This window comes from Procambarus clarkii, chromosome 5 (assembly GCF_040958095.1).
Source record: "Procambarus clarkii isolate CNS0578487 chromosome 5, FALCON_Pclarkii_2.0, whole genome shotgun sequence".
Taxonomy (NCBI): domain Eukaryota; kingdom Metazoa; phylum Arthropoda; class Malacostraca; order Decapoda; family Cambaridae; genus Procambarus; species Procambarus clarkii.
Window position 1 is genome coordinate 13,054,126 of NC_091154.1, and position 14,580 is coordinate 13,068,705.

General features: G+C 51.6%; 1 long non-coding RNA gene across 1 annotated transcript in view; it reads right to left on the reverse strand.

Moving 5' to 3' along the window:
• LOC138373344 (uncharacterized) overlaps nt 1-5,071 on the reverse strand; it is a 74,964-nt gene extending 69,893 nt beyond the window's left edge. Inside the window, exon 1 of the long non-coding RNA XR_011231160.1 lies at nt 4,935-5,071. This is a non-coding gene — a long non-coding RNA (uncharacterized lncRNA). The remainder of the gene's footprint in view (nt 1-4,934) is intronic.
• Between the last annotated feature and the right edge of the window lie 9,509 nt (nt 5,072-14,580).

A 14,580-nucleotide genomic window follows, 5' to 3' on the forward strand; every position in this document is an offset into this window, starting at 1 on the left:
CACTCACCATACTAGCTTAGTGGTTGGCTATGGTGAACACAAATGTAGATACTTATACAGTATATAACATATATATATATAGTGTAATAACAGCAGAGGGAGTATTGGGTGTAACCATTTTTTGAGGGAGGTGGCATCATCTGCACGACTTATGATGTGTAAGGGTGACCACTTTGTTCTTTGGGCACTGTAACAGCTTAGTTGAAGTAAGTAATTATCAAAAAGAAGGCACCAAACCGGGAAGGCTATGTAGCACCATCAAATGTGCGGAATAATCAGAGGGCGCTAAATATCATCAAGAATGCCAATACGAGAACAGAAACGCATAAGGCCAACGATATAAAAAGTATCCGATTCACCAAGAATTCTCTCGAGGGACAAGTGACCGCGAGGGACGGTCGGAAAGTAAGACACGCTCGTCCTGGAAGTCGGGACATTCAACAAGGATGTGCACGACCGTAAGAGGGACAATGCAATTAGGACAATAAGGAGCAGGGCGGCGCTCCATCAAGTGACCAAGAGTTAAGCCAGTATGGCCAATACGCAACCTCGCCAGAGCTGTTTCCCATTGCTGGTTACGGTGGTAGGAGGATGGCCATGAGGACAACTCTTAAAGAGTATGCAGTTTGTTACCAGTAACAGACCAATAACCCTGCCAACGGGTTAAGACGGAGGAATGGATAACCGGGTAAAAGTCAGAATAAATAATACCTTTACGAGAGATGGGACAAGAGCAGACAGCTTCCCTGGCGGCAGCATCTGCACGCTCATTTAAACAGACACCAATATGGCTGGGAACCCAACAAAACTCATCCGACTTAAATTTTCTGTGAACAAGAAACAGCCAATGCTGGATCTCGACAACTACTGGATGAACCGGATTAAAGGACCCGAGAGCCATGAGGGCACTACGAGAGTCAACAACAACTACAAAGAAAGATTGACAACGAAAAAGCAGGAGACGAAGAGCAGAGAGAATAGCATAAAGTTCCGCTGTGAAGATGCTAGTCTCCGGAGGTAAGCGACACATACGAGTGCAATTAGGAAAAACAACAGAGTAGCCAACACTGTCCGCAGACTTAGACCCATCGGTGAAGATGGAAACGGAGTGGGAGTGAGAAGAAAGGTGCTCAAGGAAAAGGCGTTTGAGAACCATAGGAGGGGTAAAAGCTTTAGTGGTGCGGGTTATGGTTGTACAAAACTTCGGAACGAGGACTCTCCACGGGGGCAAAGAAGGAACAACACGAGTAGAAATATTAGAAATACGAACTGAAAGAATCCTGTAAGCGAGATAACCGGACAGAAAGAGGGAGGTGGTGAGGAGGAACAGGCACTGCAGGAGGGGTAAAAGTTAAAGCACGACATAGACGAGAGGAAGGACAGTAGCAATCACGGCGGTCCTGGAGAGATGGGAAGCCAGTGTCAACATACAAGCTGAGGACGGGAGTCGAACGAAAGGCACCAGAACTGAGGTGCAACCCAGTATGGTGCAAAGCATCAAGACGGCGAGGAGTAGAAGGAGAAGCAGACGAGTAAGCAGGGCAACCATAATCTAGCTTAGACAGGACGAGAGAGGAATGTAAAGCAAGTAGAGTGCGCCTATCCGCTCCCCAAGAAGTATGGGACAATACCTGAAGGAGGGTAAGGGCCTTAGAGCCCTTACGGAGGTACGAGATATGGGGCGACCAAGACAAACGAGTATCAAAAATCAACCCCATAAAGCTTAGCGGAATCCTTGCACACAATGGGGCGACCATAAAGCGACAAAGAATGACACGATTCCAAGTAAAAGTCATTGCACAAGTCTTAGATGTAGAGAACCTGAAGCCATGATCGGTGGCCCAAGACGACACGGCATCAATCCCAAGTTGAAGCCGGCGCTGAAGGAGAGGCAAATCATCACCCTGACAGCAAAGGGTAAGATAGTCGACATAAAGAGCGGAGAAGACGACTGAAGGAAGAGAGGAAAGAAGACCATTACGGGTAACCAGAAAAAGAGTAGTGCTCAGAACACTACCCTGGGGCACACCTTTGTATTGCTGAAAAGATGCAGAGAGAGCGGTACCAAGGTGCACCCGAAAGGAACGACGAGAGAGGAAGCTGTGGTGAAAGAGAGGGAGATCAACACGAAGGCCAAAAGAATGAAGCTGGGATAGAATATAATATCACCAAGTGGTGTTCTAAGCCTTTTCCGGGTCAAAAAGGACGGCAACAACGGAGGTCTTCGCAGCAAAAGTAGTACAAAGATAGACCTCAAAGTTCACCAGGACATCCGTTGTGCTGCAGCACTTGCAGAAACCAAATTGAGAAGGGGAGAGGTGGTGATGGTGTTCCAAGAACCACATCAGATGAACGTTAACCATACGTTCAAAGAGTTCGCAGACAACTGGTGAGGGCAATAGGGTGAAAGTCCTTAGGGAATGTTCCCAGAGACCCCGGTTTGCGTACAGGGAGGACAACGGCATCGAGCCAGTCCTCAGGGACTGACGATGACTCCCAGATCCGATTATACAGACTCGGTAAATACTGAGACGTGCATGAAGGGAGATGGCGAAACATCTCATAATGAATGCCATCAGAGCCCGCTGCCGTAGAACCGCAGAGAGGCAGGGCAGACCGAAGTTGAGAGAGAGAGAAGGGATCGTTATGGAGAAGCCGAAGACGAATATAGAAATCCAAAGGACAAGATTCAAGGACAGGTTTACGAAGAAGGAAAGATTGAGGAAGATGGAAACCCGAGCTAACAGAAGAAAAGCGGGAACCCAATTCGGTAGCAACCTACAATGGGTCCTTCACCACGGAGGTGAAGGACCGGTGTGACATCAGGAACGAACTTGCCTGCTATTTTGTGGATACGCTTCCAGATCTGCGGCAGAAGCGTGTCGGACGTAATGGTGGAGACAAGATGCCCAACATTCACCTTTAGCCGTACAGATGGCCCTACAGGCCACTGCACTTGCCTTCCGAGATAAAAGAAAAGAATCGGCCGTCTGCTGGCGGCGGTGTCTCTTCCAGGCTGCACCCTTACAGCGAACAGCCGAGCACAGTCTGTATTCCACCAGGGAATGCACTTCTGTGGGCCCGAGAGGAAGAGCGAGGAATAGAGTGAAGGGCAGCGTCAAAGACGGTGAAGACCTGCCATGGAGGTCATCAAGAACCTGCCACGTGAAAGGCAGTAAAGTAAAGAAATCTAAGTAAAGAGAAGACGAGCATAGAGAAAGATCATGACAGGAAAGGGTGCGAGTCCGAGAGTCTAAATGCGTGGCCTTGCCAGAATTCAGAAGAAACAGGGAAGAAGAGAAGATAAATGATTCAAGAAGGCGACCCCGAGTGTTCATCAGAACATCACCCCAAAGAGAATGGCAATTGAAATCACCTAGCAGGAGCACAGGCTCCAGCAAGTAGTCCAGTAGGTGTTTCAGATCGGGAAGAGAAAGTGGGAGACTCGGGAGGGAGATAAATGGAACAAACTGTGTACCATTTCTTCACAAAGATTTGAGCAGCAGAACAATGGAGAGGCGAAGGAAAAAGTAAGGGCACAAAGGGAACATCAGAGCGAATCAAGAGAGCAGAAGAGTTAGAAGCCTCAGCAACCACCACGAACCACCACGAAAACCACGAAATCAGAAGCTGGAGTTCAATACTGCGCAAGCTGTATGGAGAGATGAAAAAGCTTCAGCCACACTAAACAAGTAGATGTATTATACATGGACTATGCTAATCTTTTGTTAAGCTTTACCAGAAAGTTGGAAGAGAGATATCGAGGCTTTACAGAGATCTACATTAACTACACAACTGATCAATAGACTGGCAACTGCTTTTTAATAATAGGATAAAAACAAACAAAAAAGTGGCTCTCTGGAACATTCAGGTAAAGTCTAAGACTGAGGGTAATGGGGAAAACTGGACATTTTCCTCGCATGCAGGAAAGTTGAACTAGCAAGGGCTGTTATATAAACTCAAGCTGCATGAACAAGTTGGTAACAACCCAGTTCAAGTTAGAAGGTGAACTGGTCTACATCCATAACCAAGAACATGAACAATGGATTTGTTACCAGACTTTACCCGAGGGCCACTAACACTACTGGCCTCGACGCGGACAAGAAGCCAGCGGCTTGTCAAATGTCCCATAATATGTCCATTTTTTTTTAAGCTGGATTTTAACATTCAACAGAGAACAATTTAATGTAAAGTCTAAGTACAGGCTTTCTGCCCCCCAATAATGGGAATTATAAGCAGGAGACAAACATTCAAGGTATAATACCCGTATAATGGAGCCAGATGATCGTCATATTACACTCCATGGTAAACTGTCTCCATTACTGTCCCACCTTCCCTCCCACCCTGTCCCACCAGACCATTACTGTCCCACCTTCCCTCCCACCCTGTCCCACCAGACCGTTACTGTCCCACCTTCCCTCCCACCCTGTCCCACCAGACCATTACTGTCCCACCAGACCATTCCCAAACACCTCTGGCAACCCCACAATGGCCAATAGTCTGATGGGAATTTCTCACAAGAACAGACCTGCCTGTTTGAACCTGTTAATACTACAAGGGCACAGGTTGCCCCCCCCCCAGATCTGTAGCCGTGTCCGTCCATCTTGATGGATCAATCCAGAGTTATTCCCATATCTGGATGGATAAAAGTTTACCCGACCCTGGGATGTGGGAAATCCAGGAGCCCTTAGATGTATACCTGAACCCAGACGAGGCGCGACTGAGTTTTATATACAGTACGGGATAGTATAATACCAAAGTGTTGACAACCTTTGCCAGACCACAGTTGGAATATGCAGCAGTGTGTGGTGCCCATATCTTATCTGCCCATAACACCACCAGCTGATCGCGTCGTCAACATCATCATCAGCTGACCGCGTCAACAAACCCAGACGTTGGCGGCACAAATAACGGCACATGTAAGGGCGTGGTACCTGCGGGAGGGCCGCCACGCTGCCCCCGGCCACTGTGGGAGGGCCGCCACGCCCAAGACGACGCGTGTGGGCGACGTGTGAGGATATAAGACACCACCATACCACTCACCAGGTGTTGTCGTCGTCCTCTAGCGACATGACTGACGCCAACTGTTGCCAACCCCCGCATGGCCTCAACTCTTCCACCACATCACACTTTCCCTTGTAATATTCTCTACATCTATAATATATCCCTCCTCACAATTATCTCCAATTATCTTCTACTTCATCATAATATTTGTGATAATCATGCTTGTGTAATGACAGGAAGTCTTTATTAGAGATATGAATAAAGGCAACTGGAAACAATGCACTAATTATTACGGAAATAATCTAATTAATTTGCAAAAGTAAAATATTTTTTATTATACTGAGTCATTATTAATACTATTTTGGTGTAAACTTTTGCTTGTCAACAAGCAGGTAATATAGAGCACCGAGGGTGTGTGTTCCTGGTGTGTTGGCATCACTGCCGGCCGGCCTGACCAGTCAACCTGTCCGATCGCCTCAAAAATGACTTAAGACGAACACTCGTCTCAGACACCATATATAAACAACAACTTGCGGACACGTATGTTATATATCCATACATCATCCGTATTTTGTAATACTTTATCATCCCTCCTTTGTATTAAGACGTAAGAGAGGGAGGTGATTATAGAGATGGTAATTAACAACCATTATCATGGTAGTTTGCCAGTTTGATGGGCTGCTATTTCCCTGAGGGTCACTAATACTAGTGGCCTCGATAAGGACAGGAAGCCGGCGGCTTGTCAAAGGTCCCCCCATTTGCCCTGATGATCTTTTCCGGCTGCATTTTAAAACCCAACAGAGTTTTAGCGTTTACAGCTTCGGCGGGTAGGCTGTTCCACGGGTTTACTATGGGTGAAAAAGCTTCTCCTGTTCTCAGTCCAACTTTTTTTTTTACATGCAAAGAATGCAATTTAAATACAATAAAAACAAGAAAAACACAGAAAACCTAACATAACGAAACAAAACAATAGACCACCGGCCAGAAGGGCCGACAGCTCAGGACAACAAAACACAAACACGATAAATACAGGGAAAAACACATCAGACATCAAGACTCAAAATACAAAACAATGTCAAACAAGCAAGCACCGTAACATTTCAAAACAAAACAACATAAACAAAACAAACATCAAGATGCATAACTGGACAATCACAATACACAACAAACCAACCGCCCCGCAACAAACCAACCGCCCCGCAACAAACCAACCGCCCCGCAACAAACCAACCGCCCCGCACCAAACCAACCGCCCCGCAACAAACCAACCGCCCCGCAACAAACCAACCGCCCCGCAACAAACCAACCGCCCCGCAACAAACCAACCGCCCCGCACCAAACCAACCGCCCCGCAACAAACCAACCGCCCCGCAACAAACCAACCGCCCCGCAACAAACCAACCGCCCCGCAACAAACCAACCGCCCCGCAACAAACCAACCGCCCCGCAACAAACCAACCGCCCCGCAACAAACCAACCGCCCCGCACCAAACCAACCGCCCCGCAACAAACCAACCGCCCCGCAACAAACCAACCGCCCCGCAACAAACCAACCGCCCCGCACCAAACCAACCGCCCCGCAACAAACCAACCGCCCCGCAACAAACCAACCGTCCCGCAACAAACCAACCGCCCCGCAACAAACCAACCGCCCCGCAACAAACCAACCGCCCCGCAACAAACCAACCGCCCCGCAACAAACCAACCGCCCCGCAACAAACCAACCGTCCCGCAACAAACCAACCGCCCCGCAACAAACCAACCGCCCCGCAACAAACCAACCGCCCCGCAACAAACCAACCGCCCCGCAACAAACCAACCGCCCCGCAACAAACCAACCGCCCCGCAACAAACCAACCGCCCCGCAACAAACCAACCGTCCCGCAACAAACCAACCGCCCCGCAACAAACCAACCGCCCCGCAACAAACCAACCGCCCCGCAACAAACCAACCGCCCCGCAACAAACCAACCGTCCCGCAACAAACCAACCGCCCCGCAACAAACCAACCGCCCCGCAACAAACCAACCGCCCCGCAACAAACCAACCGCCCCGCAACAAACCAACCGCCCCGCAACAAACCAACCGCCCCGCAACAAACCAACCGCCCCGCAACAAACCAACCGCCCCGCAACAAACCAACCGCCCCGCAACAAACCAACCGCCCCGCAACAAACCAACCGTCCCGCAACAAACCAACCGTCCCGCAACAAACCAACCGCCCCGCAACAAACCAACCGCCCCGCAACAAACCAACCGCCCCGCAACAAACCAACCGCCCCGCAACAAACCAACCGCCCCGCAACAAACCAACCGCCCCGCAACAAACCAACCGTCCCGCAACAAACCAACCGCCCCGCAACAAACCAACCGCCCCGCAACAAACCAACCGCCCCGCAACAAACCAACCGCCCCGCAACAAACCAACCGTCCCGCAACAAACCAACCGTCCCGCAACAAACCAACCGCCCCGCAACAAACCAACCGCCCCGCAACAAACCAACCGCCCCGCAACAAACCAACCGCCCCGCAACAAACCAACCGTCCCGCAACAAACCAACCGTCCCGTAACAAACCAACCGCCCCGCAACAAACCAACCGCCCCGCAACAAACCAACCGTCCCGCAACAAACCAACCGTCCCGCAACAAACCAACCGCCCCGCAACAAACCAACCGCCCCGCAACAAACCAACCGCCCCGCAACAAACCAACCGCCCCGCAACAAACCAACCGCCCCGCAACAAACCAACCGCCCCGCAACAAACCAACCGCCCCGCAACAAACCAACCGCCCCGCAACAAACCAACCGCCCCGCAACAAACCAACCGCCCCGCAACAAACCAACCGCCCCACAACAAACCAACCGTCCCGCAACAAACCAACCGTCCCGCAACAAACCAACCGTCCCGCACCAAACCAACCGCCCCGCAACAAACCAACCGCCCCGCAACAAACCAACCGCCCCGCAACAAACCAACCGCCCCACAACAAACCAACCGCCCCGCAACAAACCAACCGCCCCGCAACAAACCAACCGCCCCGCAACAAACCAACCGTCCCGCAACAAACCAACCGCCCCGCAACAAACCAACCGCCCCGCAACAAACCAACCGCCCCGCAACAAACCAACCGCCCCGCAACAAACCAACCGCCCCGCAACAAACCAACCGCCCCGCAACAAACCAACCGCCCCGCAACAAACCAACCGTCCCGCAACAAACCAACCGTCCCGCACCAAACCAACCGCCCCGCAACAAACCAACCGCCCCGCAACAAACCAACCGCCCCGCAACAAACCAACCGCCCCGCAACAAACCAACCGTCCCGCAACAAACCAACCGCCCCGCAACAAACCAACCGCCCCGCAACAAACCAACCGCCCCGCAACAAACCAACCGTCCCGCAACATACCAACCGCCCCGCAACAAACCAACCGTCCCGCAACAAACCAACCGTCCCGCAACAAACCAACCGCCCCGCAACAAACCAACCGCCCCGCAACAAACCAACCGTCCCGCAACAAACCAACCGCCCCGCAACAAACCAACCGCCCCGCAACAAACCAACCGCCCCGCATCAAACCAACCGCCCCGCAACAAACCAACCGCCCCGCAACAAACCAACCGCCCCGCAACAAACCAACCGCCCCGCAACAAACCAACCGCCCCGCAACAAACCAACCGTCCCGCAACATACCAACCGCCCCGCACCAAACCAACCGCCCCGCAACAAACCAACCGTCCCGCAACAAACCAACCGTCCCGCAACAAACCAACCGCCCCGCAACAAACCAACCGCCCCGCAACAAACCAACCGTCCCGCAACAAACCAACCGCCCCGCAACAAACCAACCGCCCCGCAACAAACCAACCGCCCCGCAACAAACCAACCGCCCCGCAACAAACCAACCGCCCCGCAACAAACCAACCGCCCCGCAACAAACCAACCGCCCCGCAACAAACCAACCGCCCCGCAACAAACCAACCGCCCCGCAACAAACCAACCGCCCCGCACCAAACCAACCGCCCCGCAACAAACCAACCGTCCCGCAACAAACCAACCGCCCCGCAACAAACCAACCGCCCCGCAACAAACCAACCGCCCCGCACCAAACCAACCGCCCCGCAACAAACCAACCGTCCCGCAACAAACCAACCGTCCCGCAACAAACCAACCGCCCCGCAACAAACCAACCGCCCCGCAACAAACCAACCGTCCCGCAACAAACAAACCGCCCCGCAACAAACAAACCGCCCCGCAACAAACCAACCGCCCCGCAACAAACCAACCGCCCCGCAACAAACCAACCGCCCCGCAACAAACCAACCGCCCCGCAACAAACCAACCGCCCCGCAACAAACCAACCGTCCCGCAACAAACAAAGGGCGAGGCCAAATTAAACAAAAATAATAAACAAGCAAACCATGCAAATAAGAAAATAAACATAGGTACATACACAACAACAACACGAGTACCTATTACAATCGGGCCATACATGGCAACACGGGGCATCTCATTGAGTTTTAAGGAACTTGTGAGTCTGGCCTGTGACGCAATGGGGGACCATGTGGATACTGGTCGGGAGACATCCCCGCCGTCACCTAATGTTGAGGCGGTGGGCACCAAAACAGTGCAGGTAAGGGATAGTAGTCAGTCAGGTCACCTCCAAACGACCGGCAGGGGAGGTACGCGAACGAGTCAACCCTCACGAGGTGCCGGGTGGGACCCCCGCACCTGTTATCAACGTGGCAAACGAGGTCACGTGAGTGCAAACTGCCGGCAAGGATTAAAGAATAATTGAGACGAGGTCACCTCCAGTGGTGGCAGACCTACGTTTGAGATGAAGGTGGAAGGTGTGAGATTGACAGTTTTTGTGGACACCGGAAGTCAAGCAACTCTCATTAAAAAGTCAGCCTTCAGCACACTTAAAGAGACACGCCTTAAGCGTTGTGGGAAGCATTTAACAGCAGTTAATGGCCAACATATTAATATCTTGAGCCAGGCTACACTCAATTTTGAAGTGGGTAAGGGTGAATCTTACCCACACAATTACACGATTGTCGAGAATCTTGCATTCCCTGGTCAGATTTTGTTGGGAATGGATTTTCTGGGACGGGTTAAATTTTCTTTGTCTGCTCACGAGGGAGCAAGGAAGTGCAGATTGAAGTTGGGCCAGGTAGTTTATCCCATTAAAATGGTAGATCATCCTCCAGTAATTGCTTCCATTAGTAAGAAACAGAAGTACAATATTCACTTCCTTAAGTTGTTGCTTAAGTCTCTTCCAGACACAGTTAAGAAGTCATGTGGGTTACATGCCTTGGTGAAACAATGTTGCCCACCACATTCAGTTAAATTTATTAAAGTATCAGTGGGACGTCACATTGCACCAGGTACCACCCTTCAGGTGGCTGGGAGATGTGACAGGTTGTTGATCCCTCATCATTTAATCACAGTGCTAGATAAAGGTGCCCTTATTCCAGTTGTCAATCTCTCGCACAAAACCTATCGTTTCAGGGCAGCTGATAGGTTGTCTCAGGCTACGATTGTGGAAAATATGGGAATTTTTCAGTATCAAAGCCAGGAGGAGATGCCAGCCACCATAGCACAATGTAGTGTACTTAATGTTACAGATAGTAAACAGGGGAAATACAAGACCGAGACAGGTAAAAGTAGTAATACTCAGGAAGTGGATAAGTTAATCTCAGCTCTGGACTTGCAACATGTGCTGTGATAGAAAACTTTTGAAAGGGATTTTACGTAAATTCCCTAGACTGTTTGCAGCAGAAGACGATCAAATCGGGCTTCTGGATAGGATTGAGCATGTTATTCCTACGGGGGATCATCCTCCTATTTACACTCGTCAATGGAGGCTTCCGGAACGGGCAAAGGAAGTAATTAGGGATGAGTGTCAGAAGATGTTGAGACAGAATGTGATAGAGCCTAGTACGTCATCATGGTTCTCGCCAGTGGTGTTGATACGGAAACCGGATGGTAGTTATAGGTTTTGTGTTGACTACCGGAAGACCAATGAAATTACTAACTTGAGTTAATAATTTCATTGTTAGTAATAATTACTTACTTGAGAGTGCAAAGTGCACAACTAGCGCGCAGCGGTTGTGTAAAATCCTCAACACCTCCCCCGTGGTACTCCTGGTTCTGCAGACGTTGAGGCCTCCCCCCTTACTGCAGCTCTAGGGCAACCTTCAGTTGACCCATAGTAAGGGCCTGGCTGTCGTGGACAGTGCGGGAAGGGCGTTCCCGAAGGTCGTCAGCCCCTGTCACGGGTTTTCGGCCTTGGCATCTGTCAACTTTGAAATAGCCAGTGTGGTGACGTGTTGACCCCTGTCAGCACGATGGATGCCCATCCTGACGATCCGGTTCCTAATGACCGGTCGCCAACGTGCCCAAGATGCTTCAGAATGTTTCGAGGCTACAAGGCAAGATGCGTTCATGAACGCTTAGCCCTTCCGGCTGAATACCATCATGAAGCCGAGGAGGCCGTCTTAAGAGCAGGCAGGCCGAAGGCGAGATGGTCCGAGGAGGAGAGGCGTCTCCTGGCGCGAGAAGAGGTGAGGTTGTCGATGACACCTAACATCGATGGAGAGGGCATAAACCAACGCCTCCATCGTAGCTTTCCTACCCGAACTCTTGAGGCTATTAAGAGCCTTAGGCATAGGGATGACTACAAACAGTTCCTGGTGGAATACACAAGGCTGCTAAGGGAGCATGCTGTTGAGCAGTCCTCCTCATCGGAGTCGTCCAGTGAGGAGGAAATTCTGCCTAGCCCATCGAGGAGTAGTGGGGGGGGGGAGGGGGGGAAGTGGTGACGGGTCTTTGGCGGTGGGGGACCTTGGAGCCAATGAACCCTCCACCCCCTCACCCCGGCGGAACCCAGGGGATGCCTGGAGGACCACTATTTTGGAATTCTTGGCTTCCTTAGATCCCGGGCAGCCAGGTAGTGGGTGGGGCGAGGAGCTCCTCGATGAAGCAATCTCCAACTTATTTGGAGATAACGGCCAAAATGCGATAAGGATCCTCGAGCAGCATGCGCTCGAGGTGACTTCTGCCAACAGATCCGGTGATCACACATCATGGTATGCTCCTGGCCGCAGACAGAGATCTCCAGGGATCAGCCGTAGCAACCAAGCCCTGGCTCCGACCGGCCGAAAGAGGGAGCGCAGGGCACAGTATAATCTTTGCCAAAGCCTATATAATAAGAACAGATCTTCGGCAGCGGTGCATGTCCTCTCCGGAGACTGGAGGGTTACACCCTCCGAGGTGGAGCCTAATCGCCTCTTTGAGTTCTGGGGGAAACCTCTTTTCCAGGCCCTCGCCGCCGGACAACCGGCCTATTGAGCGCGGCTCTGATCCTGCCGTTCAGCAGCTGTTAGAGCCCATATCACCTTTGGAGGTCCAGATCACTCTACGGACAAGTAAGGTCTCTGCACCCGGTCCTGACCAGATAACTACGCGTCTCCTTAGGTCCATACCGCTCAGGGTGCTCACTAAACTGTTCAATCTGTGGCTAGCTAGCCGATCCCTACCACGTCCTTTCCGTGCGTGCAAAACGGTGCTGATACCTAAGATTCCAAGGCCAGAAACCCCCTCACACTATCGCCCCATTACCATGTCTTCTACGATAGTGCGGCTGTTCCATAAGATCGTGAACAGCCGAGTTTCTCAAGCAATCAGGATCGACGGGAGGCAGAAGGCATTCATCCCTGTGGATGGATGCGCTGAAAACCTTGCGATCCTAGATGCTCTTCTAGCTGAGGCCCGTGTGCTGAAACATCCGGCGCACCTTGCATTCCTTGACATGGAGAAGGCATTCGATAGTGTCTCCCATGTGGCCATAGATCGTGCCATGGAGCGCAAGGAAGTCCCTAAGCCTCTTAGGGACTATATTATGTCGGGCTATGATGGCGCCTCAACTGTCATATCCAGCCAGAAGGAGAAATCGAGGGTAATCCCTGTGACTAGGGGAGTTAAACAGGGAGATCCCTTGTCCTCATTTCTTTACAATTTGGTGGTTGATAAGGCAATCACCAATGCGAAGAAACTGGGGCTGGGGATTCGTCTGGGGGAATAAAAGGTGTCAGTACTCTCGTTTGCTGACGATTTGGTCGTGGCAGCAGAGACTCCGGCTGGCCTTCAGGCGTTGATAGACGTTATATGTAACACCTTGAGTGGCGCTGACCTGAGGGTTAACGCGGGAAAGTGCCGTTCACTGAGCCTGCAGATCGATGGAAAGCGCAAGAAGTGGTATCTCGCGTCGCAAACGAGATTCCACGTCGGGGGCGCAGCCATGGATTCTATTGGCATCAGTGACGAGTATAAGTACCTAGGTATTCTCGTTAGTGCCGGTGGCAGGGGCCTATCTTATGGCTCTATGTTTGAGGAGGGGATTGTTAACATCACGCAGGCCCCCCTCAAACCCCAGCAGAGGTTATACGTGCTGAAGCACCACCTTATTCCTAAAATGAACCATCGTCAGATTCTGGGTACGGTGTTTAAGACTCAACTAGCGAGAATCGACCGGAGGATGAGGCAGGCTATTCGTAGCTGGCTCCGTCTTCCGCACGACATCCCAAATTCATTCTTCTACGCCGACTAGAAGGACGGTGGTCTTGGGATGCCCGAATTTGTCTCGTCAATCCGGCTGCAAAAGAACAAGTGTTTCAGCAGTCTTTTGGAGTCAGCTGACCCAACTGTCCGGGCAGCGGCCCTTCTACCGGCTATTCAGGATAAGATGCGCCGGTGGATCGGCCCGGCCTTGATTGGGGGTGAGCCGATAACCAACAGAGCTGAGTGTTCTCGGACATGGTGGGAGCGGCTTTACCGCACGGCCGATGGTGCTGGATTGAGGTCCTCGTGCGAGGTTCCCTCGTGCCTGAGATGGATCTCGTTCGGCACCCGCCTACTGAGCGGTGGTGAGTTCGCTCACGCTGTCCAAGTGAGAGCTAATGCTTTGGCCACGTCGTCAAGGGCTGCTAGGGGTCGCCCAGGTGCCAGCGGCATATGTGACACATGCAGGAAACCTAGCAACCTTGGGCACATCTCACAAGCATGCCCAAGGACGCACGGAGCACGGGTGGTACATCATGATGATATCACCCGGTTCGTAGCTGGTCGGTGAGACAGCGAGGGTATGAGGTGGTGAGGGAGGTGTGGATACCCGATGGTGGGACCTTTTGCAAGCCAGACATCATTGCTTGCAAAAGCAGTGAGGCCGTAATTCTCGACACCCAGGTCTCGGCTGACGGCTTTCCACTCTCCCGGCAACACCAGATCAAATGTGACCGGTACGGCACCCCCGAGATCCTTCAGTGGGTCAGGAATTGCACCGGTGCTAATGCAGTCTCTGCCTCCTCAATTACCTTGAATTGGAGAGGCAGGTTCAGCAATGAGAGTGCCCGTGTTCTTAAGAGGTTGGACTTGACCAACAAAGATTTGGAGATCTGCTCCATCAAAGCCCTAACCTGGATGTACTCGATTTATCGTATGTGGTCCAAGAGCACGGGAAGGGGTTGATAATGATCACCCATGGACATGGGTTGACTTCTCTTGTGCCCCGA